The sequence below is a fragment of the Triturus cristatus genome, chromosome 8 (assembly GCF_964204655.1).
Source record: "Triturus cristatus chromosome 8, aTriCri1.1, whole genome shotgun sequence".
NCBI classification, from domain to species: Eukaryota; Metazoa; Chordata; class Amphibia; order Caudata; family Salamandridae; genus Triturus; species Triturus cristatus.
In genome coordinates, this window is record NC_140591.1 from 1,620,442,901 (window position 1) to 1,620,468,320 (window position 25,420).

Consider the following 25,420-nt stretch of genomic DNA (forward strand, 5'->3'; position numbering starts at 1 on the left):
CTCTTGCTCATTGAAATACCTTTTTGATTTTTGCAATCAAAGTATTGTTACTATAATATTGAAAACACTTTCAGTTTTTATTAGGTTTAAGATGATCTGTTCAACCGAAAGATAAATCAGACTTTTCTAATTTAATTGAATCGCAGGACGACTTAATGAAAATTATTTTTTATTTAAGAATGAGGAAAGCAAGGCACTGCTTAGATTTGAACTCAGGATCTCCTGTTTACTAGACAGGCGCTTTAACCAGCTAAGCCACAGCACCCTCTTGAAAATGCTTTAAGGAACAGTTTGCCATATGGTGTTCAAGAGACTCCTGAGTTTTTCACTTTCATAATCATTTCTCAGTTCAGAAAACGCTCTACTCAACTACTTTAGACGAGGATACTGATCCTATTGATAAACACCTCATTGATATATTGCTTATCCTGTTCATAAATGTTTTAATTATGCCTTCTTTAAGAATGCATTACTTGAATTCAACTCTAGAATGATTTTTTATCTCTATTTTGCTCTTTGTCACTCTTTTTTCCCTTTTTCATTCAAAGCATTACTTTGAAAATCTTCACAATACCAGGTTTTGTTGTTTTTCAATTTAAGATGACCCATTCTAATGTTCACAGAACAACACTTTTCTTTTTAAAATGTATTAAACATTTGCGTGATGAAAAATATTTTTACATGTAAGGACCAATAATAAGGTGCTGCTGAGATTTGAACTCAGGATTTCCTGTTTACGAGACAGGCGCTTTAACCACTTAGCCACAGCACCTATTTTAGTGATACAGAAGGGATCATTAATTTAGTATTGGTGATCAAATTCTGTGCCTGTGTTAAAGTGTCTTAATATGTATTCTAATGTTAAACAAGCAAGGATTCCTAATCTGTAAACAGGAATAGCTATGTTGTATTACAAAAGAACACATTTTAAACGCAATCCCATATTTTGAATAGTTCATAAATAAGTGTTTTACATATATTCATCAATATTGCTCAAATCTAGGGTTATATTTCATCTGCCTCTTGCTCATTGAAATACCTTTTTGATTTTTGCAATCACAGTATTGTTACTATAATATTGAAAACACTTTCAGTTTTTATTAGGTTTAAGATGATCTGTTCAACCGAAAGATAAATCAGACTTTTCTAATTTAATTGAATCGCAGGACGACTTAATGAAAATAATTTTTTATTTAAGAATGAGGAAAGCAAGGCACTGCTGAGATTTGAGCTCAGGATCTCCTGTTTACTAGACAGGCGCTTTAACCAGCTAAGCCACAGCACCCTCTTGAAAATGCGTTAAGGAACAGTTTGCCATATGGTGTTCAAGAGAAACCTGAGTTTTTCACTTTCATAATCATTTCTCAGTTCAGCAAACGCACTACTCAAATAGTTTAGAAGAGGATACTGATCCTATTCATAAACACCTCATTGATATATTGCTTATCCTGTTCATAAATGTTTTAATTATGCCTTCTTTAAGAATGCATTACTTGAATTCAACTCTAGAATGATTTTTTATCTCTATTTTGCTCTTTGTCACTCTTTTTTCCCTTTTTCATTCAAAGCATTACTTTGAAAATCTTCACAATACCAGGTTTTTTTGTTTTTCAATTTAAGATGACCCATTCTAATGTTCACAGAACAACACTTTTCTTTTTAAAATGTATTAAACATTTGCGTGATGAAAATTATTTTTACATGTAAGGACCAATAATAAGGTGCTGCTGAGATTTGAACTCAGGATTTCCTGTTTACGAGACAGGCGCTTTAACCACTTAGCCACAGCACCTACTTTAGTGATATAGAAGAGATCATTAATTTAGGATTGGTGATCAAATTCTGTGCCTGTGTTAAAGTTTCTTACTATGTATTCTAATGTTAAACAAGCAAGGATTCCTAATCTATAAACAAGAATAGCTATGTTGTATTAAAAAAGAACACATTTTAACCTCAATCCCATATTTTGAATAGTTCATAATAAGTGTTTTACATATATTCATCAATATTGCTCAAACCTAGGGTTATATTTCATCTGCCTCTTGCTCATTGAAATACCTTTTTGATTTTGCAATCACAGTATTGTTACTATAATATTGAAAACACTTTCTGATTTTATTAGGTTTAAGATGATCTCTTCAACCGAAAGATAAATCAGACTTTTCTAATTTAATTGAATCGCAGGACGAATTAATGAAAATAGTTTTTTATTTAAGAATGAGGAAAGCAAGGCACTGCTGAGATTTGAACTCAGGATCTCCTGTTTACTAGACAGGCGCTTTAACCAGCTAAGCCACAGCACCCTCTTGAAAATGCTTTAAGGAACAGTTTGCCATATGGTGTTCAAGAGACTCCTGAGTTTTTCACTTTCATAATCATTTCTCAGTTCAGAAAACGCTCTACTCAACTACTTTAGACGAGGATACTGATCCTATTGATAAACACCTCATTGATATATTGCTTATCCTGTTCATAAATGTTTTAATTATGCCTTCTTTAAGAATGCATTACTTGATTTCAACTCTAGAATGATTTTTTATCTCTATTTTGCTCTTTGTCACTCTTTTTTCCCTTTTTCATTCAAAGCATTACTTTGAAAATCTTCACAATACCACGTTTTTTTGTTTTTCAATTTAAGATGACCCATTCTAATGTTCACAGAACAACTCTTTTCTTTTTAAAATGTATTAAACATTTGCGTGATGAAAATTATTTTTACATGTAAGGACCAATAATAAGGTGCTGCTGAGATTTGAACTCAGGATTTCCTGTTTACAAGACAGGCGCTTTAACCACTTAGCCACAGCACCTACTTTAGTGATACAGAAGGGATCATTAATTTAGTATTGGTGATCAAATTCTGTGCCTGTGTTAAAGTGTCTTAATATGTATTCTAATGTTAAACAAGCAAGGATTCCTAATCTGTAAACAAGAATAGCTATGTTGTATTAAAAAAGAACACATTTTCAACTCAATCCCATATTTTGAATAGTTTATAAATAAGTGTTTTACATATATTCATCAATATTGCTCAAATCTAGGGTCATATTTCATCTGCCTCTTGCTCATTGAAATACCTTTTTAATTTTGCAATCACAGTATTGTTACTATAATATTGAAAACACTTTCAGTTTTTATTAGGTTTAAGATGATCTGTTCAACCGAAAGATAAATCAGACTTTTCTAATTTAATTGAATCGCAGGACGACTTAATGAAAATAATGTTTTATTTAAGAATGACGAAAGCAAGGCACTGCTGAGATTTGAACTCAGGATCTCCTGTTTACTAGACAGGCGCTTTAACCAGCTAAGCCACGGCACCCTCTTGAAAATGCTTTAAGGAACAGTTTGCCATATGGTGTTCAAGAGAAACCTGAGTTTTTCACTTTCATAATCATTTCTCAGTTCAGAAAACGCACTACTCAAATAGTTTAGATGAGGATACTGATCCTATTCATAAACACCTCATTGATATATTGCTTATCCTGTTCATAAATGTTTTAATTATGCCTTCTTTAAGAATGCATTACTTGAATTCAACTCTAGAATGATTTTTTATCTCTATTTTGCTCTTTGTCACTCTTTTTTCCCTTTTTCATTCAAAGCATTACTTTGAAAATCTTCACAATACCAGGTTTTTTTGTTTTTCAATTTAAGATGACCCATTCTAATGTTCACAGAACAACACTTTTCTTTTTAAAATGTATTAAACATTTGCGTGATGAAAATTATTTTTACATGTAAGGACCAATAATAAGGTGCTGCTGAGATTTGAACTCAGGATTTCCTGTTTACGAGACAAGCGCTTTAACCACTTAGCCACAGCACCTATTTTAGTGATACAGAAGGGATCATTAATTTAGTATTGGTGATCAAATTCTGTGCCTGTGTTAAAGTGTCTTAATATGTATTCTAATGTTAAACAAGCAAGGATTCCTAATCTGTAAACAAGAATAGCTATGTTGTATTACAAAAGAACACATTTTAAACTCAATCCCATATTTTGAATAGTTCATAAATAGGTGTTTTACATATATTCATCAATATTGCTCAAATCTAGGGTTATATTTCATCTGCCTCTTGCTCATTGAAATACCTTTTTGATTTTTGCAATCACAGTATTGTTACTATAATATTGAAAACACTTTCAGTTTTTATTAGGTTTAAGATGATCTGTTCAACCGAAAGATAAATCAGACTTTTCTAATTTAATTGAATCGCAGGACGACTTAATGAAAATAATTTTTTATTTAAGAATGAGGAAAGCAAGGCACTGCTGAGATTTGAACTCAGGATCTCCTGTTTACTAGACAGGCGCTTTAACCAGCTAAGTCACAGCACCCTCTTGAAAATCCTTTAAGGAACAGTTTGCCATATGGTGTTCAAGAGAATCCTGAGTTTTTCACTTTCATAATCATTTCTCAGTTCAGAAAACGCTCTACTCAACTACTTTAGACGAGGATACTGATCCTATTGATAAACACCTCATTGATATATTGCTTATCTTGTTCATAAATGTTTTAATCATGCCTTCTTTAAGAATGCATTACTTGAATTCAACTCTAGAATGATTTTTTATCTCTATTTTGCTCTTTGTCACTCTTTTTTCCCTTTTCCATTCAAAGCATTACTTTGAAAATCTTCACAATACCACGTTTTTTTGTTTTTCAATTTAAGATGACCCATTTTAATGTTCACAGAACAACACTTTTCTTTTTAAAATGTATTAAACATTTGCGTGATGAAAATTATTTTTACATGTAAGGACCAATAATAAGGTGTTGCTGAGATTTGAACTCAGGATTTCCTGTTCACGAGACAGTCACTTTAACCACTTAGCCACAGCACCTACTTTAGTGATATAGAAGGGATCATTAATTTAGGATTGGTGATCAAATTCTGTGCCTGTGTTAAAGTGTCTTAATATGTATTCTAATGTTAAACAAGCAAGGAGTCCTAATCTATAAACAAGAATAGCTATGTTGTATTATAAAAGAACACATTTTAAACTCAATCCCATATTTTGAATAGTTCATAAATAAGTGTTTTACATATATTCATCAATATTGCTCAAATCTAGGGTTATATTTCATCTGCCTCTTGCTCATTGAAATACCTTTTTAATTTTGCAATCACAGTATTGTTACTATAATATTGAAAACACTTTCAGTTTTTATTAGGTTTAAGATGATCTGTTCAACCGAAAGATAAATCAGACTTTTCTAATTTAATTGAATCGCAGGACGAATTAATGAAAATAGTTTTTTATTTAAGAATGAGGAAAGCAAGGCACTGCTGAGATTTGAACTCAGGATCTCCTGTTTACTAGACAGGCACTTTAACCAGCTAAGCCACAGCACCCTCTTGAAAATGCTTTAAGGAACAGTTTGCCATATGGTGTTCAAGAGAATCCTGAGTTTTTCACTTTCATAATCATTTCTCAGTTCAGAAAACGCTCTACTCAACTACTTTAGACGAGGATACTGATCCTATTCATAAACACCTCATTGATATATTGCTTATCTTGTTCATAAATGTTTTAATCATGCCTTCTTTAAGAATGCATTACTTGAATTCAACTCTAGAATGATTTTTTATCTCTATTTTGCTCTTTGTCACTCATTTTTCCCTTTTTCATTCAAAACATTACTTTGAAAATCTTCACAACACCACGTTTTTTTGTTTTTCAATTTAAGATGACCCATTCTAATGTTCACAGAACAATACTTTTCTTTTTAAAACGTATTAAACATTTGCGTGATGAAAATTATTTTTACAGGTAAGGACCAATAATAAGGTGCTGCTGACATTTGAACTCAGGATTTCCTGTTTACGAGACAGGCGCTTTACCCACTTAGCCACAGCACCTATTTTAGTGATACAGAAGGGATCATTAATTTAGTATTGGTGATCAAATTCTATGCCTGTGTTAAAGTGTCTTAATATGTATTCTAATGTTAAACAAGCAAGGATTCCTAATCTGTAAACAAGAATAGCTATGTTGTATTACAAAAGAACACATTTTAAACTCAATCCCATATTTTGAATAGTTCATAAATAAGTGTTTTACATATATTCAACAATTTTGTTCAAATCTAGGGTTATATTTCATCTGCCTCTTGCTCATTGAAATACCTTTTTGATTTTTGCAATCACAGTATTGTTACTATAATATTGAAAACACTTTCAGTTTTTATTAGGTTTAAGATGATCTGTTCAACCGAAAGATAATCAGACTTTTCTATTTTAATTGAATCGCAGGACGACTTAATGAAAATAATTTTTTATTTAAGAATAAGGAAAGCAAGGCACTGCTGAGATTTGAACTCAGGATCTCCTGTTTACTAGACAGGCGCTTTAATCAGCTAAGGCACAGCACCCTCTTGAAAAAGTTTTGAGGAACAGTTTGCCATATGGTGTTCAAGAGAAACCTGATTTTTCACTTTCATAATCATTTCTCAGTTCAGAAAACGTACTACTCAAATAGTTTAGACGAGGATACTGATCCTATTGATAAACACCTCATTGATATATTGCTTATCCTGTTCATAAATGTTTTAATTATGCCTTCTTTAAGAATGCATTACTTGAATTCAACTCTAGAATGATTTTTTTATCTCTATTTTGCTCTTTGTCACTCTTTTTTCCCTTTTTCATTCAAAGCATTACTTTGAAAATCTTCACAATACCATGTTTTTTTGTTTTTCAATTTAAGATGACCCATTCTAATGTTCACAGAACAACACTTTTCTTTTTAAAATGTATTAAACATTTGCGTGATGAAAATTATTTTTACATGTAAGGACCAATAATAAGGTGCTGCTGAGATTTGAACTCAGGATTTCCTGTTTACGAGACAGGCGCTTTAACAACTTAGCCACAGCACCTTTTTTAGTGATACAGAAGGGATCATTAATTTAGTATTGGTGATCAAATTCTGTGCCTGTGTTAAAGTGTCTTAATATGTATTCTAATGTTAAACAAGCAAGGATTCCTAATCTGTAAACAAGAATAGCTATGTTGTATTACAAAAGAACACATTTTAAACTCAATCCCATATTTTGAATAGTTCATAAATAAGTGTTTTACATATATTCATCAATATTGCTCAAATCTAGGGTTATATTTCATCTGCCTCTTGCTCATTGAAATACCTTTTTGATTTTTGCAATCAAAGTATTGTTACTATAATATTGAAAACACTTTCAGTTTTTATTAGGTTTAAGATGATCTGTTCAACCGAAAGATAAATCAGACTTTTCTAATTTAATTGAATCGCAGGACGACTTAATGAAAATTATTTTTTATTTAAGAATGAGGAAAGCAAGGCACTGCTGAGATTTGAACTCAGGATCTCCTGTTTACTAGACAGGCGCTTTAACCAGCTAAGCCACAGCACCCTCTTGAAAATGCTTTAAGGAACAGTTTGCCATATGGTGTTCAAGAGACTCCTGAGTTTTTCACTTTCATAATCATTTCTCAGTTCAGAAAACGCTCTACTCAACTACTTTAGACGAGGATACTGATCCTATTGATAAACACCTCATTGATATATTGCTTATCCTGTTCATAAATGTTTTAATTATGCCTTCTTTAAGAATGCATTACTTGAATTCAACTCTAGAATGATTTTTTATCTCTATTTTGCTCTTTGTCACTCTTTTTTCCCTTTTTCATTCAAAGCATTACTTTGAAAATCTTCACAATACCAGGTTTTTTTGTTTTTCAATTTAAGATGACCCATTCTAATGTTCACAGAACAACACTTTTCTTTTTAAAATGTATTAAACATTTGCGTGATGAAAAATATTTTTACATGTAAGGACCAATAATAAGGTGCTGTTGAGATTTGAACTCAGGATTTCCTGTTTACGAGACAGGCGCTTTAACCACTTAGCCACAGCACCTATTTTAGTGATACAGAAGGGATCATTAATTTAGTATTGGTGATCAAATTCTGTGCCTGTGTTAAAGTGTCTTAATATGTATTCTAATGTTAAACAAGCAAGGATTCCTAATCTGTAAACAGGAATAGCTATGTTGTATTACAAAAGAACACATTTTAAACGCAATCCCATATTTTGAATAGTTCATAAATAAGTGTTTTACATATATTCATCAATATTGCTCAAATCTAGGGTTATATTTCATCTGCCTCTTGCTCATTGAAATACCTTTTTGATTTTTGCAATCACAGTATTGTTACTATAATATTGAAAACACTTTCAGTTTTTATTAGGTTTAAGATGATCTGTTCAACCGAAAGATAAATCAGACTTTTCTAATTTAATTGAATCGCAGGACGACTTAATGAAAATAATTTTTTATTTAAGAATGAGGAAAGCAAGGCACTGCTGAGATTTGAGCTCAGGATCTCCTGTTTACTAGACAGGCGCTTTAACCAGCTAAGCCACAGCACCCTCTTGAAAATGCTTTAAGGAACAGTTTGCCATATGGTGTTCAAGAGAAACCTGAGTTTTTCACTTTCATAATCATTTCTCAGTTCAGCAAACGCACTACTCAAATAGTTTAGAAGAGGATACTGATCCTATTCATAAACACCTCATTGATATATTGCTTATCCTGTTCATAAATGTTTTAATTATGCCTTCTTTAAGAATGCATTACTTGAATTCAACTCTAGAATTATTTTTTATCTCTATTTTGCTCTTTGTCACTCTTTTTTCCCTTTTTCATTCAAAGCATTACTTTGAAAATCTTCACAATACCAGGTTTTTTTGTTTTTCAATTTAAGATGACCCATTCTAATGTTCACAGAACAACACTTTTCTTTTTAAAATGTATTAAACATTTGCGTGATGAAAATTATTTTTACATGTAAGGACCAATAATAAGGTGCTGCTGAGATTTGAACTCAGGATTTCCTGTTTACGAGACAGGCGCTTTAACCACTTAGCCACAGCACCTACTTTAGTGATATAGAAGAGATCATTAATTTAGGATTGGTGATCAAATTCTGTGCCTGTGTTAAAGTTTCTTACTATGTATTCTAATGTTAAACAAGCAAGGATTCCTAATCTATAAACAAGAATAGCTATGTTGTATTAAAAAGAACACATTTTAACCTCAATCCCATATTTTGAATAGTTCATAATAAGTGTTTTACATATATTCATCAATATTGCTCAAATCTAGGGTTATATTTCATATGCCTCTTGCTCAATGAAATACCTTTTTGATGTTGCAATCACAGTATTGTTACTATAATATTGAAAACACTTTCAGTTTTTATTAGGTTTAAGATGATCTGTTCAACCGAAAGATAAATCAGACTTTTCTAATTTAATTGAATCGCAGGACGAATTAATGAAAATAGTTTTTTATTTAAGAATGAGGAAAGCAAGGCACTGCTGAGATTTGAACTCAGGATCTCCTGTTTACTAGACAGGCGCTTTAACCAGCTAAGCCACAGCACCCTCTTGAAAATGCTTTAAGGAACAGTTTGCCATATGGTGTTCAAGAGACTCCTGAGTTTTTCACTTTCATAATCATTTCTCAGTTCAGAAAACGCTCTACTCAACTACTTTAGACGAGGATACTGATCCTATTGATAAACACCTCATTGATATTTTGCTTATCCTGTTCATAAATGTTTTAATTATGCCTTCTTTAAGAATGCATTACTTGAATTCAACTCTAGAATGATTTTTTATCTCTATTTTGCTCTTTGTCACTCTTTTTCCCTTTTTCATTCAAAGCATTACTTTGAAAATCTTCACAATACCATGTTTTTTTGTTTTTCAATTTAAGATGACCCATTCTAATGTTCACAGAACAACACTTTTCTTTTTAAAATTTATTAAACATTTGCGTGATGAAAATTATTTTTACATGTAAGGACCAATAATAAGGTGCTGCTGAGATTTGAACTCAGGATTTCCTGTTTACGAGACAGGCGCTTTAACCACTTAGCCACAGCACCTTTTTTAGGGATACAAAAGGGATCATTAATTTAGTATTGGTGATCAAATTCTGTGCCTGTGTTAAAGTGTCTTAATATGTATTCTAATGTTAAACAAGCAAGGATTCCTAATCTGTAAACAAGAATAGCTATGTTGTATTACAAAAGAACACATTTTAAACTCAATCCCATATTTTGAATAGTTCATAAATAAGTGTTTTACATATATTCATCAATATTGCTCAAATCTAGGGTTATATTTCATCTGCCTCTTGCTCATTGAAATACCTTTTTGATTTTTGCAATCAAAGTATTGTTACTATAATATTGAAAACACTTTCAGTTTTTATTAGGTTTAAGATGATCTGTTCAACCGAAAGATAAATCAGACTTTTCTAATTTAATTGAATCGCAGGACGACTTAATGAAAATAATTTTTTATTTAAGAATGAGGAAAGCAAGGCACTGCTGAGATTTGAACTCAGGATCTCCTGTTTACTAGACAGGCGCTTTAACCAGCTAAGCCACAGCACAATCTTGAAAATGCTTTAAGGAACAGTTTGCCATATGGTGTTCAAGAGACTCCTGAGTTTTTCACTTTCATAATCATTTCTCAGTTCAGAAAACGCTCTACTCAACTACTTTAGACGAGGATACTGATCCTATTGATAAACAACTCATTGATATATTGCTTATCCTGTTCATAAATGTTTTAATTATGCCTTCTTTAAGAATGCATTACTTGATTTCAACTCTAGAATGATTTTTTATCTCTATTTTGCTCTTTGTCACCCTTTTTTCCCTTTTTCATTCAAAGCATTACTTTGAAAATCTTCACAATACCACGTTTTTTTGTTTTTCAATTTAAGATGACCCATTCTAATGTTCACAGACCAACTCTTTTCTTTTTAAAATGTATTAAACATTTGCGTGATGAAAATTATTTTTACATGTAAGGACCAATAATAAGGTGCTGCTGAGATTTGAACTCAGGATTTCCTGTTTACGAGACAGGCGCTTTAACCACTTAGCCACAGCACCTACTTTAGTGATACAGAAGGGATCATTAATTTAGTATTGGTGATCAAATTCTGTGCCTGTGTTAAAGTGTCTTAATATGTATTCTAATGTTAAACAAGCAAGGATTCCTAATCTGTAAACAAGAATAGCTATGTTGTATTAAAAAAGAACACATTTTCAACTCAATCCCATATTTTGAATAGTTTATAAATAAGTGTTTTACATATATTCATCAATATTGCTCAAATCTAGGGTCATATTTCATCTGCCTCTTGCTCATTGAAATACCTTTTTAATTTTGCAATCACAGTATTGTTACTATAATATTGAAAACACTTTCAGTTTTTATTAGGTTTAAGATGATCTGTTCAACCGAAAGATAAATCAGACTTTTCTAATTTAATTGAATCGCAGGACGACTTAATGAAAATAATGTTTTATTTAAGAATGACGAAAGCAAGGCACTGCTGAGATTTGAACTCAGGATCTCCTGTTTACTAGACAGGCGCTTTAACCAGCTAAGCCACGGCACCCTCTTGAAAATGCTTTAAGGAACAGTTTGCCATATGGTGTTCAAGAGAAACCTGAGTTTTTCACTTTCATAATCATTTCTCAGTTCAGAAAACGCACTACTCAAATAGTTTAGATGAGGATACTGATCCTATTCATAAACACCTCATTGATATATTGCTTATCCTGTTCATAAATGTTTTAATTATGCCTTCTTTAAGAATGCATTACTTGAATTCAACTCTAGAATGATTTTTTATCTCTATTTTGCTCTTTGTCACTCTTTTTTCCCTTTTTCATTCAAAGCATTACTTTGAAAATCTTCACAATACCAGGTTTTTTTGTTTTTCAATTTAAGATGACCCATTCTAATGTTCACAGAACAACACTTTTCTTTTTAAAATGTATTAAACATTTGCGTGATGAAAATTATTTTTACATGTAAGGACCAATAATAAGGTGCTGCTGAGATTTGAACTCAGGATTTCCTGTTTACGAGACAAGCGCTTTAACCACTTAGCCACAGCACCTATTTTAGTGATACAGAAGGGATCATTAATTTAGTATTGGTGATCAAATTCTGTGCCTGTGTTAAAGTGTCTTAATATGTATTCTAATGTTAAACAAGCAAGGATTCCTAATCTGTAAACAAGAATAGCTATGTTGTATTACAAAAGAACACATTTTAAACTCAATCCCATATTTTGAATAGTTCATAAATAAGTGTTTTACATATATTCATCAATATTGCTCAAATCTAGGGTTATATTTCATCTGCCTCTTGCTCATTGAAATACCTTTTTGATTTTTGCAATCACAGTATTGTTACTATAATATTGAAAACACTTTCTGTTTTTATTAGGTTTAAGATGATCTGTTCAACCCAAAGATAAATCAGACTTTTCTAATTTAATTGAATCGCAGGACGACTTAATGAAAATAATTTTTTTTTTAAGAATGAGGAAAGCAAGGCACTGCTGAGATTTGAACTCTGGATCTCCTGTTTACTAGACAGGCGCTTTAACCAGCTAAGTCACAGCACCCTCTTGAAAATCCTTTAAGGAACAGTTTGCCATATGGTGTTCAAGAGAATCCTGAGTTTTTCACTTTCATAATCATTTCTCAGTTCAGAAAACGCTCTACTCAACTACTTTAGACGAGGATACTGATCCTATTGATAAACACCTCATTGATATATTGCTTATCTTGTTCATAAATGTTTTAATGATGCCTTCTTTAAGAATGCATTACTTGAAGTCAACTCTAGAATGATTTTTTATCTCTATTTTGCTCTTTGTCACTCTTTTTTCCCTTTTCCATTCAAAGCATTACTTTGAAAATCTTCACAATACCAAGTTTTTTTGTTTTTCAATTTAAGATGACCCATTTTAATGTTCACAGAACAACACTTTTCTTTTTAAAATGTATTAAACATTTGCGTGATGAAAATTATTTTTACATGTAAGGACCAATAATAAGGTGTTGCTGAGATTTGAACTCAGGATTTCCTGTTCACGAGACAGTCACTTTAACCACTTAGCCACAGCACCTACTTTAGTGATATAGAAGGGATCATTAATTTAGGATTGGTGATCAAATTCTGTGCCTGTGTTAAAGTGTCTTAATATGTATTCTAATGTTAAACAAGCAAGGAGTCCTAATCTATAAACAAGAATAGCTATGTTGTATTAAAAAAGAACACATTTTAAACTCAATCCCATATTTTGAATAGTTCATAAATAAGTGTTTTACATATATTCATCAATATTGCTCAAATCTAGGGTTATATTTCATCTGCCTCTTGCTCATTGAAATACCTTTTTAATTTTGCAATCACAGTATTGTTACTATAATATTGAAAACACTTTCAGTTTTTATTAGGTTTAAGATGATCTGTTCAACCGAAAGATAAATCAGACTTTTCTAATTTAATTTAATCGCAGGACGAATTAATGAAAATAGTTTTTTATTTAAGAATGAGGAAAGCAAGGCACTGCTGAGATTTGAACTCAGGATCTCCTGTTTACTAGACAGGCACTTTAACCAGCTAAGCCACAGCACCCTCTTGAAAATGCTTTAAGGAACAGTTTGCCATATGGTGTTCAAGAGAATCCTGAGTTTTTCACTTTCATAATCATTTCTCAGTTCAGAAAACGCTCTACTCAACTACTTTAGACGAGGATACTGATCCTATTCATAAACACCTCATTGATATATTGCTTATCTTGTTCATAAATGTTTTAATCATGCCTTCTTTAAGAATGCATTACTTGAATTCAACTCTAGAATGATTTTTTATCTCTATTTTGCTCTTTGTCACTCATTTTTCCCTTTTTCATTCAAAACATTACTTTGAAAATCTTCACAACACCACGTTTTTTTGTTTTTCAATTTAAGATGACCCATTCTAATGTTCACAGAACAATACTTTTCTTTTTAAAACGTATTAAACATTTGCGTGATGAAAATTATTTTTACAGGTAAGGACCAATAATAAGGTGCTGCTGACATTTGAACTCAGGATTTCCTGTTTACGAGACAGGCGCTTTACCCACTTAGCCACAGCACCTATTTTAGTGATACAGAAGGGATCATTAATTTAGTATTGGTGATCAAATTCTATGCCTGTGTTAAAGTGTCTTAATATGTATTATAATGTTAAACAAGCAAGGATTCCTAATCTGTAAACAAGAATAGCTATGTTGTATTACAAAAGAACACATTTTAAACTCAATCCCATATTTTGAATAGTTCATAAATAAGTGTTTTACATATATTCAACAATTTTGTTCAAATCTAGGGTTATATTTCATCTGCCTCTTGCTCATTGAAATACCTTTTTGATTTTTGCAATCACAGTATTGTTACTATAATATTGAAAACACTTTCAGTTTTTATTAGGTTTAAGATGATCTGTTCAACCGAAAGATAATCAGACTTTTCTATTTTAATTGAATCGCAGGACGACTTAATGAAAATAATTTTTTATTTAAGAATAAGGAAAGCAAGGCACTGCTGAGATTTGAACTCAGGATCTCCTGTTTACTAGACAGGCGCTTTAATCAGCTAAGGCACAGCACCCTCTTGAAAAAGTTTTGAGGAACAGTTTGCCATATGGTGTTCAAGAGAAACCTGATTTTTCACTTTCATAATCATTTCTCAGTTCAGAAAACGTACTACTCAAATAGTTTAGACGAGGATACTGATCCTATTGATAAACACCTCATTGATATATTGCTTATCCTGTTCATAAATGTTTTAATTATGCCTTCTTTAAGAATGCATTACTTGAATTCAACTCTAGAATGATTTTTTATCTCTATTTTGCTCTTTGTCACTCATTTTTCCCTTTTTCATTCAAAACATTACTTTGAAAATCTTCACAACACCACGTTTTTTTGTTTTTCAATTTAAGATGACCCATTCTAATGTTCACAGAACAATACTTTTCTTTTTAAAACGTATTAAACATTTGCGTGATGAAAATTATTTTTACAGGTAAGGACCAATAATAAGGTGCTGCTGACATTTGAACTCAGGATTTCCTGTTTACGAGACAGGCGCTTTACCCACTTAGCCACAGCACCTATTTTAGTGATCCAGAAGGGATCATTAATTTAGTATTGGTGATCAAATTCTATGCCTGTGTTAAAGTGTCTTAATATGTATTCTAATGTTAAACAAGCAAGGATTCCTAATCTGTAAACAAGAATAGCTATGTTGTATTACAAAAGAACACATTTTAAACTCAATCCCATATTTTGAATAGTTCATAAATAAGTGTTTTACATATATTCAACAATTTTGTTCAAATCTAGGGTTATATTTCATCTGCCTCTTGCTCATTGAAATACCTTTTTGATTTTTGCAATCACAGTATTGTTACTATAATATTGAAAACACTTTCAGTTTTTATTAGGTTTAAGATGATCTGTTCAACCGAAAGATAATCAGACTTTTCTATTTTAATTGAATCGCAGGACGACTTAATGAAAATAATTTTTTATTTAAGAATAAGGAAAGCAAGGCACTGCTGAGATTTGAACTCAGGATCTCCTGTTTACTAGACAGGCGCTTTAATCAGCTAAGGCACAGCACCCTCTTGAAAAAGTTTTGAGGAACAGTTTGCCATATGGTGTTCAAGAGAAACCTGATTTTTCACTTTCATAATCATTTCTCAGTTCAGAAAACGTACTACTCAAATAGTTTAGACGAGGATACTGATCCTATTGATAAACACCTCATTGATATATTGCTTATCCTGTTCATAAATGTTTTAATTATGCCTTCTTTAAGAATGCATTACTTGAATTCAACTCTAGAATGATTTTTTATCTCTATTTTGCTCTTTGTCACTCTTTTTTCCCTTTTTCATTCAAAGCATTACTTTGAAAATCTTCACAATACCATGTTTTTTTGTTTTTCAATTTAAGATGACCCATTCTAATGTTCACAGAACAACACTTTTCTTTTTAAAATGTATTAAACATTTGCGTGATGAAAATTATTTTTACAAGTAAGGACCAATAATAAGGTGCTGCTGAGATTTGAACTCAGGATTTCCTGTTTACGAGACAGGCGCTTTAACCACTTAGCCACAGCACCTTTTTTAGTGATACAGAAGGGATCATTAATTTAGTATTGGTGATCAAATTCTGTTCCTGTGTTAAAGTGTCTTAATATGTATTCTAATGTTAAACAAGCAAGGATTCCTAATCTGTAAACAAGAATAGCTATGTTGTATTACAAAAGAACACATTTTAAACTCAATCCCATATTTTGAATAGTTCATAAATAAGTGTTTTACATATATTCATCAATATTGCTCAAATCTAGGGTTATATTTCATCTGCCTCTTGCTCATTGAAATACCTTTTTGATTTTTGCAATCAAAGTATTGTTACTATAATATTGAAAACACTTTCAGTTTTTATTAGGTTTAAGATGATCTGTTCAACCGAAAGATAAATCAGACTTTTCTAATTTAATTGAATCGCAGGACGACTTAATGAAAATTATTTTTTATTTAAGAATGAGGAAAGCAAGGCACTGCTGAGATTTGAACTCAGGATCTCCTGTTTACTAGACAGGCGCTTGAACCAGCTAAGCCACAGCACCCTCTTGAAAATGCTTTAAGGAACAGTTTGCCATATGGTGTTCAAGAGACTCCTGAGTTTTTCACTTTCATAATCATTTCTCAGTTCAGAAAACGCTCTACTCAACTACTTTAGACGAGGATACTGATCCTATTGATAAACACCTCATTGATATATTGCTTATCCTGTTCATAAATGTTTTAATTATGCCTTCTTTAAGAATGCATTACTTGAATTCAACTCTAGAATGATTTTTTATCTCTATTTTGCTCTTTGTCACTCTTTTTTCCCTTTTTCATTCAAAGCATTACTTTGAAAATCTTCACAATACCAGGTTTTTTTGTTTTTCAATTTAAGATGACCCATTCTAATGTTCACAGAACAACACTTTTCTTTTTAAAATGTATTAAACATTTGCGTGATGAAAAATATTTTTACATGTAAGGACCAATAATAAGGTGCTGCTGAGATTTGAACTCAGGATTTCCTGTTTACGAGACAGGCGCTTTAACCACTTAGCCACAGCACCTATTTTAGTGATACAGAAGGGATCATTAATTTAGTATTGGTGATCAAATTCTGTGCCTGTGTTAAAGTGTCTTAATATGTATTCTAATGTTAAACAAGCAAGGATTCCTAATCTGTAAACAGGAATAGCTATGTTGTATTACAAAAGAACACATTTTAAACGCAATCCCATATTTTGAATAGTTCATAAATAAGTGTTTTACATATATTCATCAATATTGCTCAAATCTAGGGTTATATTTCATCTGCCTCTTGCTCATTGAAATACCTTTTTGATTTTTGCAATCACAGTATTGTTACTATAATATTGAAAACACTTTCAGTTTTTATTAGGTTTAAGATGATCTGTTCAACCGAAAGATAAATCAGACTTTTCTAATTTAATTGAATCGCAGGACGACTTAATGAAAATAATTTTTTATTTAAGAATGAGGAAAGCAAGGCACTGCTGAGATTTGAGCTCAGGATCTCCTGTTTACTAGACAGGCGCTTTAACCAGCTAAGCCACAGCACCCTCTTGAAAATGCGTTAAGGAACAGTTTGCCATATGGTGTTCAAGAGAAACCTGAGTTTTTCACTTTCATAATCATTTCTCAGTTCAGCAAACGCACTACTCAAATAGTTTAGAAGAGGATACTGATCCTATTCATAAACACCTCATTGATATATTGCTTATCCTGTTCATAAATGTTTTAATTATGCCTTCTTTAAGAATGCATTACTTGAATTCAACTCTAGAATGATTTTTTATCTCTATTTTGCTCTTTGTCACTCTTTTTTCCCTTTTTCATTCAAAGCATTACTTTGAAAATCTTCACAATACCAGGTTTTTTTGTTTTTCAATTTAAGATGACCCATTCTAATGTTCACAGAACAACACTTTTCTTTTTAAAATGTATTAAACATTTGCGTGATGAAAATTATTTTTACATGTAAGGACCAATAATAAGGTGCTGCTGAGATTTGAACTCAGGATTTCCTGTTTACGAGACAGGCGCTTTAACCACTTAGCCACAGCACCTACTTTAGTGATATAGAAGAGATCATTAATTTAGGATTGGTGATCAAATTCTGTGCCTGTGTTAAAGTTTCTTACTATGTATTCTAATGTTAAACAAGCAAGGATTCCTAATCTATAAACAAGAATAGCTATGTTGTATTAAAAAGAACACATTTTAACCTCAATCCCATATTTTGAATAGTTCATAATAAGTGTTTTACATATATTCATCAATATTGCTCAAACCTAGGGTTATATTTCATCTGCCTCTTGCTCATTGAAATACCTTTTTGATTTTGCAATCACAGTATTGTTACTATAATATTGAAAACACTTTCAGTTTTTATTAGGTTTAAGATGATCTCTTCAACCGAAAGATAAATCAGACTTTTCTAATTTAATTGAATCGCAGGACGAATTAATGAAAATAGTTTTTTATTTAAGAATGAGGAAAGCAAGGCACTGCTGAGATTTGAACTCAGGATCTCCTGTTTACTAGACAGGTGCTTTAACCAGCTAAGCCACAGCACCCTCTTGAAAATGCTTTAAGGAACAGTTTGCCATATGGTGTTCAAGAGAATCCTGAGTTTTTTACTTTCATAATCATTTCTCAGTTCAGAAAACGCTCTACTCAACTACTTTAGACGAGGATACTGATCCTATTGATAAACACCTCATTGATATATTGCTTATCCTGTTCATAAATGTTTTAATTATGCCTTCTTTAAGAATGCATTACTTGATTTCAACTCTAGAATGATTTTTTATCTCTATTTTGCTCTTTGTCACTCTTTTTTCCCTTTTTCATTCAAAGCATTACTTTGAAAATCTTCACAATACCACGTTTTTTTGTTTTTCAATTTAAGATGACCCATTCTAATGTTCAAAGAACAACACTTTTCTTTTTAAAATGTATTAAACATTTGCGTGATGAAAATTATTTTTACATGTAAGGACCAATAATAAGGTGCTGCTGAGATTTGAACTCAGGATTTCTTGTTTACGAGACAGGCGCTTTAACCACTTAGCCACAGCACCTACTTTAGCGATATAGAAGGGATCATTAATTTAGTATTGGTGATCAAATTCTGTGCCTGTGTTAAAGTGTCTTAATATGTATTCTAATGTTAAACAAGCAAGGATTCCTAATCTGTAAACAAGAATAGCTATGTTGTATTAAAAAAGAACACATTTTAAACTCAATCCCATATTTTGAATAGTTCATAAATAAGTGTTTTACATATATTCATCAATATTGCTCAAATCTAGGGTTATATTTCATATGCCTCTTGCTCAATGAAATACCTTTTTGATGTTGCAATCACAGTATTGTTACTATAATATTGAAAACACTTTCAGTTTTTATTAGGTTTAAGATGATCTGTTCAACCGAAAGATAAATCAGACTTTTCTAATTTAATTGAATCGCAGGACGAATTAATGAAAATAGTTTTTTATTTAAGAATGAGGAAAGCAAGGCACTGCTGAGATTTGAACTCAGGATCTCCTGTTTACTAGACAGGCGCTTTAACCAGCTAAGCCACAGCACCCTCTTGAAAATGCTTTAAGGAACAGTTTGCCATATGGTGTTCAAGAGACTCCTGAGTTTTTCACTTTCATAATCATTTCTCAGTTCAGAAAACGCTCTACTCAACTACTTTAGACGAGGATACTGATCCTATTGATAAACACCTCATTGATATTTTGCTTATCCTGTTCATAAATGTTTTAATTATGCCTTCTTTAAGAATGCATTACTTGAATTCAACTCTAGAATGATTTTTTATCTCTATTTTGCTCTTTGTCACTCTTTTTCCCTTTTTCATTCAAAGCATTACTTTGAAAATCTTCACAATACCATGTTTTTTTGTTTTTCAATTTAAGATGACCCATTCTAATGTTCACAGAACAACACTTTTCTTTTTAAAATGTATTAAACATTTGCGTGATGAAAATTATTTTTACATGTAAGGACCAATAATAAGGTGCTGCTGAGATTTGAACTCAGGATTTCCTGTTTACGAGACAGGCGCTTTAACCACTTAGCCACAGCACCTTTTTTAGGGATACAAAAGGGATCATTAATTTAGTATTGGTGATCAAATTCTGTGCCTGTGTTAAAGTGTCTTAATATGTATTCTAATGTTAAACAAGCAAGGATTCCTAATCTGTAAACAAGAATAGCTATGTTGTATTACAAAAGAACACATTTTAAACTCAATCCCATATTTTGAATAGTTCATAAATAAGTGTTTTACATATATTCATCAATATTGCTCAAATCTAGGGTTATATTTCATCTGCCTCTTGCTCATTGAAATACCTTTTTGATTTTTGCAATCAAAGTATTGTTACTATAATATTGAAAACACTTTCAGTTTTTATTAGGTTTAAGATGATCTGTTCAACCGAAAGATAAATCAGACTTTTCTAATTTAATTGAATCGCAGGACGACTTAATGAAAATAATTTTTTATTTAAGAATGAGGAAAGCAAGGCACTGCTGAGATTTGAACTCAGGATCTCCTGTTTACTAGACAGGCGCTTTAACCAGCTAAGCCACAGCACAATCTTGAAAATGCTTTAAGGAACAGTTTGCCATATGGTGTTCAAGAGACTCCTGAGTTTTTCACTTTCATAATCATTTCTCAGTTCAGAAAACGCTCTACTCAACTACTTTAGACGAGGATACTGATCCTATTGATAAACACCTCATTGATATATTGCTTATCCTGTTCATAAATGTTTTAATTATGCCTTCTTTAAGAATGCATTACTTGATTTCAACTCTAGAATGATTTTTTATCTCTATTTTGCTCTTTGTCACCCTTTTTTCCCTTTTTCATTCAAAGCATTACTTTGAAAATCTTCACAATACCACGTTTTTTTGTTTTTCAATTTAAGATGACCCATTCTAATGTTCACAGACCAACTCTTTTCTTTTTAAAATGTATTAAACATTTGCGTGATGAAAATTATTTTTACATGTAAGGACCAATAATAAGGTGCTGCTGAGATTTGAACTCAGGATTTCCTGTTTACGAGACAGGCGCTTTAACCACTTAGCCACAGCACCTACTTTAGTGATACAGAAGGGATCATTAATTTAGTATTGGTGATCAAATTCTGTGCCTGTGTTAAAGTGTCTTAATATGTATTCTAATGTTAAACAAGCAAGGATTCCTAATCTGTAAACAAGAATAGCTATGTTGTATTAAAAAAGAACACATTTTCAACTCAATCCCATATTTTGAATAGTTTATAAATAAGTGTTTTACATATATTCATCAATATTGCTCAAATCTAGGGTCATATTTCATCTGCCTCTTGCTCATTGAAATACCTTTTTAATTTTGCAATCACAGTATTGTTACTATAATATTGAAAACACTTTCAGTTTTTATTAGGTTTAAGATGATCTGTTCAACCGAAAGATAAATCAGACTTTTCTAATTTAATTGAATCGCAGGACGACTTAATGAAAATAATGTTTTATTTAAGAATGACGAAAGCAAGGCACTGCTGAGTTTTGAACTCAGGATCTCCTGTTTACTAGACAGGCGCTTTAACCAGCTAAGCCACGGCACCCTCTTGAAAATGCTTTAAGGAACAGTTTGCCATATGGTGTTCAAGAGAAACCTGAGTTTTTCACTTTCATAATCATTTCTCAGTTCAGAAAACGCACTACTCAAATAGTTTAGATGAGGATACTGATCCTATTCATAAACACCTCATTGATATATTGCTTATCCTGTTCATAAATGTTTTAATTATGCCTTCTTTAAGAATGCATTACTTGAATTCAACTCTAGAATGATTTTTTATCTCTATTTTGCTCTTTGTCACTCTTTTTTCCCTTTTTCATTCAAAGCATTACTTTGAAAATCTTCACAATACCAGGTTTTTTTGTTTTTCAATTTAAGATGACCCATTCTAATGTTCACAGAACAACACTTTTCTTTTTAAAATGTATTAAACATTTGCGTGATGAAAATTATTTTTACATGTAAGGACCAATAATAAGGTGCTGCTGAGATTTGAACTCAGGATTTCCTGTTTACGAGACAAGCGCTTTAACCACTTAGCCACAGCACCTATTTTAGTGATACAGAAGGGATCATTAATTTAGTATTGGTGATCAAATTCTGTGCCTGTGTTAAAGTGTCTTAATATGTATTCTAATGTTAAACAAGCAAGGATTCCTAATCTGTAAACAAGAATAGCTATGTTGTATTACAAAAGAACACATTTTAAACTCAATCCCATATTTTGAATAGTTCATAAATAAGTGTTTTACATATATTCATCAATATTGCTCAAATCTAGGGTTATATTTCATCTGCCTCTTGCTCATTGAAATACCTTTTTGATTTTTGCAATCACAGTATTGTTACTATAATATTGAAAACACTTTCAGTTTTTATTAGGTTTAAGATGATCTGTTCAACCGAAAGATAAATCAGACTTTTCTAATTTAATTGAATCGCAGGACGACTTAATGAAAATAATTTTTTATTTAAGAATGAGGAAAGCAAGGCACTGCTGAGATTTGAACTCAGGATCTCCTGTTTACTAGACAGGCGCGTTAACCAGCTAAGTCACAGCACCCTCTTGAAAATCCTTTAAGGAACAGTTTGCCATATGGTGTTCAAGAGAATCCTGAGTTTTTCACTTTCATAATCATTTCTCAGTTCAGAAAACGCTCTACTCAACTACTTTAGACGAGGATACTGATCCTATTGATAAACACCTCATTGATATATTGCTTATCTTGTTCATAAATGTTTTAATCATGCCTTCTTTAAGAATGCATTACTTGAATTCAACTTTAGAATGATTTTTTATCTCTATTTTGCTCTTTGTCACTCTTTTTTCCCTTTTCCATTCAAAGCATTACTTTGAAAATCTTCACAATACCACGTTTTTTTGTTTTTCAATTTAAGATGACCCATTTTAATGTTCACAGAACAACACTTTTCTTTTTAAAATGTATTAAACATTTGCGTGATGAAAATTATTTTTACATGTAAGGACCAATAATAAGGTGTTGCTGAGATTTGAACTCAGGATTTCCTGTTCACGAGACAGTCACTTTAACCACTTAGCCACAGCACCTACTTTAGTGATATAGAAGGGATCATTAATTTAGTATTGGTGATCAAATTCTGTGCCTGTGTTAAAGTGTCTTAATATGTATTCTAATGTTAAACAAGCAAGGAGTCCTAATCTATAAACAAGAATAGCTATGTTGTATTAAAAAAGAACACATTTTAAACTCAATCCCATATTTTGAATAGTTCATAAATAAGTGTTTTACATATATTCATCAATATTGCTCAAATCTAGGGTTATATTTCATCTGCCTCTTGCTCATTGAAATACCTTTTTAATTTTGCAATCACAGTATTGTTACTATAATATTGAAAACACTTTCAGTTTTTATTAGGTTTAAGATGATCTGTTCAACCGAAAGATAAATCAGACTTTTCTAATTGAATTGAATCGCAGGACGAATTAATGAAAATAGTTTTTTATTTAAGAATGAGGAAAGCAAGGCACTGCTGAGATTTGAACTCAGGATCTCCTGTTTACTAGACAGGCACTTTAACCAGCTAAGCCACAGCACCCTCTTCAAAAAATGCTTTAAGGAACAGTTTGCCATATGGTGTTCAAGAGAATCCTGAGTTTTTCACTTTCATAATCATTTCTCAGTTCAGAAAACGCTCTACTCAACTACTTTAGACGAGGATACTGATCCTATTCATAAACACCTCATTGATATATTGCTTATCTTGTTCATAAATGTTTTAATCATGCCTTCTTTAAGAATGCATTACTTGAATTCAACTCTAGAATGATTTTTTATCTCTATTTTGCTCTTTGTCACTCATTTTTCCCTTTTTCATTCAAAACATTACTTTGAAAATCTTCACAACACCACGTTTTTTTGTTTTTCAATTTAAGATGACCCATTCTAATGTTCACAGAACAATACTTTTCTTTTTAAAACGTATTAAACATTTGCGTGATGAAAATTATTTTTACATGTAAGGACCAATAATAAGGTGCTGCTGAGATTTGAACTCAGGATTTCCTGTTTACGAGACAGGCGCTTTAACCACTTAGCCACAGCACCTACATTAGTGATACAGAAGGGATCATTAATTTAGTATTGGTGATCAAATTCTGTGCCTGTGTTAAAGTGTCTTAATATGTATTCTAATGTTAAACAAGCAAGGATTCCTAATCTGTAAACAAGAATAGCTATGTTGTATTAAAAAAGAACACATTTTCAACTCAATCCCATATTTTGAATAGTTTATAAATAAGTGTTTTACATATATTCATCAATATTGCTCAAATCTAGGGTCATATTTCATCTGCCTCTTGCTCATTGAAATACCTTTTTAATTTTGCAATCACAGTATTGTTACTATAATATTGAAAACACTTTCAGTTTTTATTAGGTTTAAGATGATCTGTTCAACCGAAAGATAAATCAGACTTTTCTAATTTAATTGAATCGCAGGACGACTTAATGAAAATAATGTTTTATTTAAGAATGACGAAAGCAAGGCACTGCTGAGTTTTGAACTCAGGATCTCCTGTTTACTAGACAGGCGCTTTAACCAGCTAAGCCACAGCACCCTCTTGAAAATGCTTTAAGGAACAGTTTGCCATATGGTGTTCAAGAGAAACCTGAGTTTTTCACTTTCATAATCATTTCTCAGTTCAGAAAACGCACTACTCAAATAGTTTAGATGAGGATACTGATCCTATTCATAAACACCTCATTGATATATTGCTTATCCTGTTCATAAATGTTTTAATTATGCCTTCTTTAAGAATGCATTACTTGAATTCAACTCTAGAATGATTTTTTATCTCTATTTTGCTCTTTGTCACTCTTTTTTCCCTTTTTCATTCAAAGCATTACTTTGAAAATCTTCACAATACCAGGTTTTTTTGTTTTTCAATTTAAGATGACCCATTCTAATGTTCACAGAACAACACTTTTCTTTTTAAAATGTATTAAACATTTGCGTGATGAAAATTATTTTTACATGTAAGGACCAATAATAAGGTGCTGCTGAGATTTGAACTCAGGATTTCCTGTTTACGAGACAAGCGCTTTAACCACTTAGCCACAGCACCTATTTTAGTGATACAGAAGGGATCATTAATTTAGTATTGGTGATCAAATTCTGTGCCTGTGTTAAAGTGTCTTAATATGTATTCTAATGTTAAACAAGCAAGGATTCCTAATCTGTAAACAAGAATAGCTATGTTGTATTACAAAAGAACACATTTTAAACTCAATCCCATATTTTGAATAGTTCATAA

At 31.5% G+C, this 25,420-nt stretch overlaps 26 non-coding genes across 26 annotated transcripts; all 26 read right to left on the reverse strand.

Moving 5' to 3' along the window:
• Nucleotides 1-699: 699 nt before the first annotated feature.
• TRNAT-CGU (transfer RNA threonine (anticodon CGU)) lies at nucleotides 700-772 on the reverse strand. Its single transcript has one exon. It is a non-coding gene; the product is annotated as a tRNA-Thr (tRNA).
• Nucleotides 773-1,719: 947 nt separating this feature from the next.
• Nucleotides 1,720-1,792, reverse strand: TRNAT-CGU (transfer RNA threonine (anticodon CGU)). The gene has a single exon. It is a non-coding gene; the product is annotated as a tRNA-Thr (tRNA).
• Nucleotides 1,793-2,229: 437 nt separating this feature from the next.
• Nucleotides 2,230-2,303, reverse strand: TRNAT-AGU (transfer RNA threonine (anticodon AGU)). The gene has a single exon. It is a non-coding gene; the product is annotated as a tRNA-Thr (tRNA).
• A 1,453-nt stretch (nucleotides 2,304-3,756) lies between these two features.
• On the reverse strand, nucleotides 3,757-3,829 carry TRNAT-CGU (transfer RNA threonine (anticodon CGU)). Its single transcript has one exon. It is a non-coding gene; the product is annotated as a tRNA-Thr (tRNA).
• Nucleotides 3,830-5,287: 1,458 nt separating this feature from the next.
• TRNAT-AGU (transfer RNA threonine (anticodon AGU)) lies at nucleotides 5,288-5,361 on the reverse strand. Its single transcript has one exon. It is a non-coding gene; the product is annotated as a tRNA-Thr (tRNA).
• Nucleotides 5,362-6,814: 1,453 nt separating this feature from the next.
• TRNAT-CGU (transfer RNA threonine (anticodon CGU)) lies at nucleotides 6,815-6,887 on the reverse strand. The gene has a single exon. It is a non-coding gene; the product is annotated as a tRNA-Thr (tRNA).
• Nucleotides 6,888-7,326: 439 nt separating this feature from the next.
• On the reverse strand, nucleotides 7,327-7,400 carry TRNAT-AGU (transfer RNA threonine (anticodon AGU)). Its single transcript has one exon. It is a non-coding gene; the product is annotated as a tRNA-Thr (tRNA).
• Nucleotides 7,401-7,834: 434 nt separating this feature from the next.
• TRNAT-CGU (transfer RNA threonine (anticodon CGU)) lies at nucleotides 7,835-7,907 on the reverse strand. The gene has a single exon. It is a non-coding gene; the product is annotated as a tRNA-Thr (tRNA).
• Nucleotides 7,908-8,854: 947 nt separating this feature from the next.
• On the reverse strand, nucleotides 8,855-8,927 carry TRNAT-CGU (transfer RNA threonine (anticodon CGU)). Its single transcript has one exon. It is a non-coding gene; the product is annotated as a tRNA-Thr (tRNA).
• Nucleotides 8,928-9,363: 436 nt separating this feature from the next.
• Nucleotides 9,364-9,437, reverse strand: TRNAT-AGU (transfer RNA threonine (anticodon AGU)). Its single transcript has one exon. It is a non-coding gene; the product is annotated as a tRNA-Thr (tRNA).
• Nucleotides 9,438-9,870: 433 nt separating this feature from the next.
• Nucleotides 9,871-9,943, reverse strand: TRNAT-CGU (transfer RNA threonine (anticodon CGU)). Its single transcript has one exon. It is a non-coding gene; the product is annotated as a tRNA-Thr (tRNA).
• A 947-nt stretch (nucleotides 9,944-10,890) lies between these two features.
• Nucleotides 10,891-10,963, reverse strand: TRNAT-CGU (transfer RNA threonine (anticodon CGU)). The gene has a single exon. It is a non-coding gene; the product is annotated as a tRNA-Thr (tRNA).
• Nucleotides 10,964-11,909: 946 nt separating this feature from the next.
• TRNAT-CGU (transfer RNA threonine (anticodon CGU)) lies at nucleotides 11,910-11,982 on the reverse strand. The gene has a single exon. It is a non-coding gene; the product is annotated as a tRNA-Thr (tRNA).
• A 1,458-nt stretch (nucleotides 11,983-13,440) lies between these two features.
• TRNAT-AGU (transfer RNA threonine (anticodon AGU)) lies at nucleotides 13,441-13,514 on the reverse strand. Its single transcript has one exon. It is a non-coding gene; the product is annotated as a tRNA-Thr (tRNA).
• Nucleotides 13,515-15,984: 2,470 nt separating this feature from the next.
• Nucleotides 15,985-16,057, reverse strand: TRNAT-CGU (transfer RNA threonine (anticodon CGU)). Its single transcript has one exon. It is a non-coding gene; the product is annotated as a tRNA-Thr (tRNA).
• A 947-nt stretch (nucleotides 16,058-17,004) lies between these two features.
• On the reverse strand, nucleotides 17,005-17,077 carry TRNAT-CGU (transfer RNA threonine (anticodon CGU)). The gene has a single exon. It is a non-coding gene; the product is annotated as a tRNA-Thr (tRNA).
• A 947-nt stretch (nucleotides 17,078-18,024) lies between these two features.
• Nucleotides 18,025-18,097, reverse strand: TRNAT-CGU (transfer RNA threonine (anticodon CGU)). The gene has a single exon. It is a non-coding gene; the product is annotated as a tRNA-Thr (tRNA).
• A 436-nt stretch (nucleotides 18,098-18,533) lies between these two features.
• TRNAT-AGU (transfer RNA threonine (anticodon AGU)) lies at nucleotides 18,534-18,607 on the reverse strand. Its single transcript has one exon. It is a non-coding gene; the product is annotated as a tRNA-Thr (tRNA).
• Nucleotides 18,608-19,041: 434 nt separating this feature from the next.
• TRNAT-CGU (transfer RNA threonine (anticodon CGU)) lies at nucleotides 19,042-19,114 on the reverse strand. The gene has a single exon. It is a non-coding gene; the product is annotated as a tRNA-Thr (tRNA).
• Nucleotides 19,115-19,552: 438 nt separating this feature from the next.
• On the reverse strand, nucleotides 19,553-19,626 carry TRNAT-AGU (transfer RNA threonine (anticodon AGU)). The gene has a single exon. It is a non-coding gene; the product is annotated as a tRNA-Thr (tRNA).
• A 433-nt stretch (nucleotides 19,627-20,059) lies between these two features.
• Nucleotides 20,060-20,132, reverse strand: TRNAT-CGU (transfer RNA threonine (anticodon CGU)). The gene has a single exon. It is a non-coding gene; the product is annotated as a tRNA-Thr (tRNA).
• A 947-nt stretch (nucleotides 20,133-21,079) lies between these two features.
• TRNAT-CGU (transfer RNA threonine (anticodon CGU)) lies at nucleotides 21,080-21,152 on the reverse strand. The gene has a single exon. It is a non-coding gene; the product is annotated as a tRNA-Thr (tRNA).
• Nucleotides 21,153-22,098: 946 nt separating this feature from the next.
• On the reverse strand, nucleotides 22,099-22,171 carry TRNAT-CGU (transfer RNA threonine (anticodon CGU)). Its single transcript has one exon. It is a non-coding gene; the product is annotated as a tRNA-Thr (tRNA).
• Nucleotides 22,172-23,629: 1,458 nt separating this feature from the next.
• TRNAT-AGU (transfer RNA threonine (anticodon AGU)) lies at nucleotides 23,630-23,703 on the reverse strand. The gene has a single exon. It is a non-coding gene; the product is annotated as a tRNA-Thr (tRNA).
• A 436-nt stretch (nucleotides 23,704-24,139) lies between these two features.
• On the reverse strand, nucleotides 24,140-24,212 carry TRNAT-CGU (transfer RNA threonine (anticodon CGU)). Its single transcript has one exon. It is a non-coding gene; the product is annotated as a tRNA-Thr (tRNA).
• Nucleotides 24,213-25,158: 946 nt separating this feature from the next.
• TRNAT-CGU (transfer RNA threonine (anticodon CGU)) lies at nucleotides 25,159-25,231 on the reverse strand. Its single transcript has one exon. It is a non-coding gene; the product is annotated as a tRNA-Thr (tRNA).
• Nucleotides 25,232-25,420: the final 189 nt, after the last annotated feature.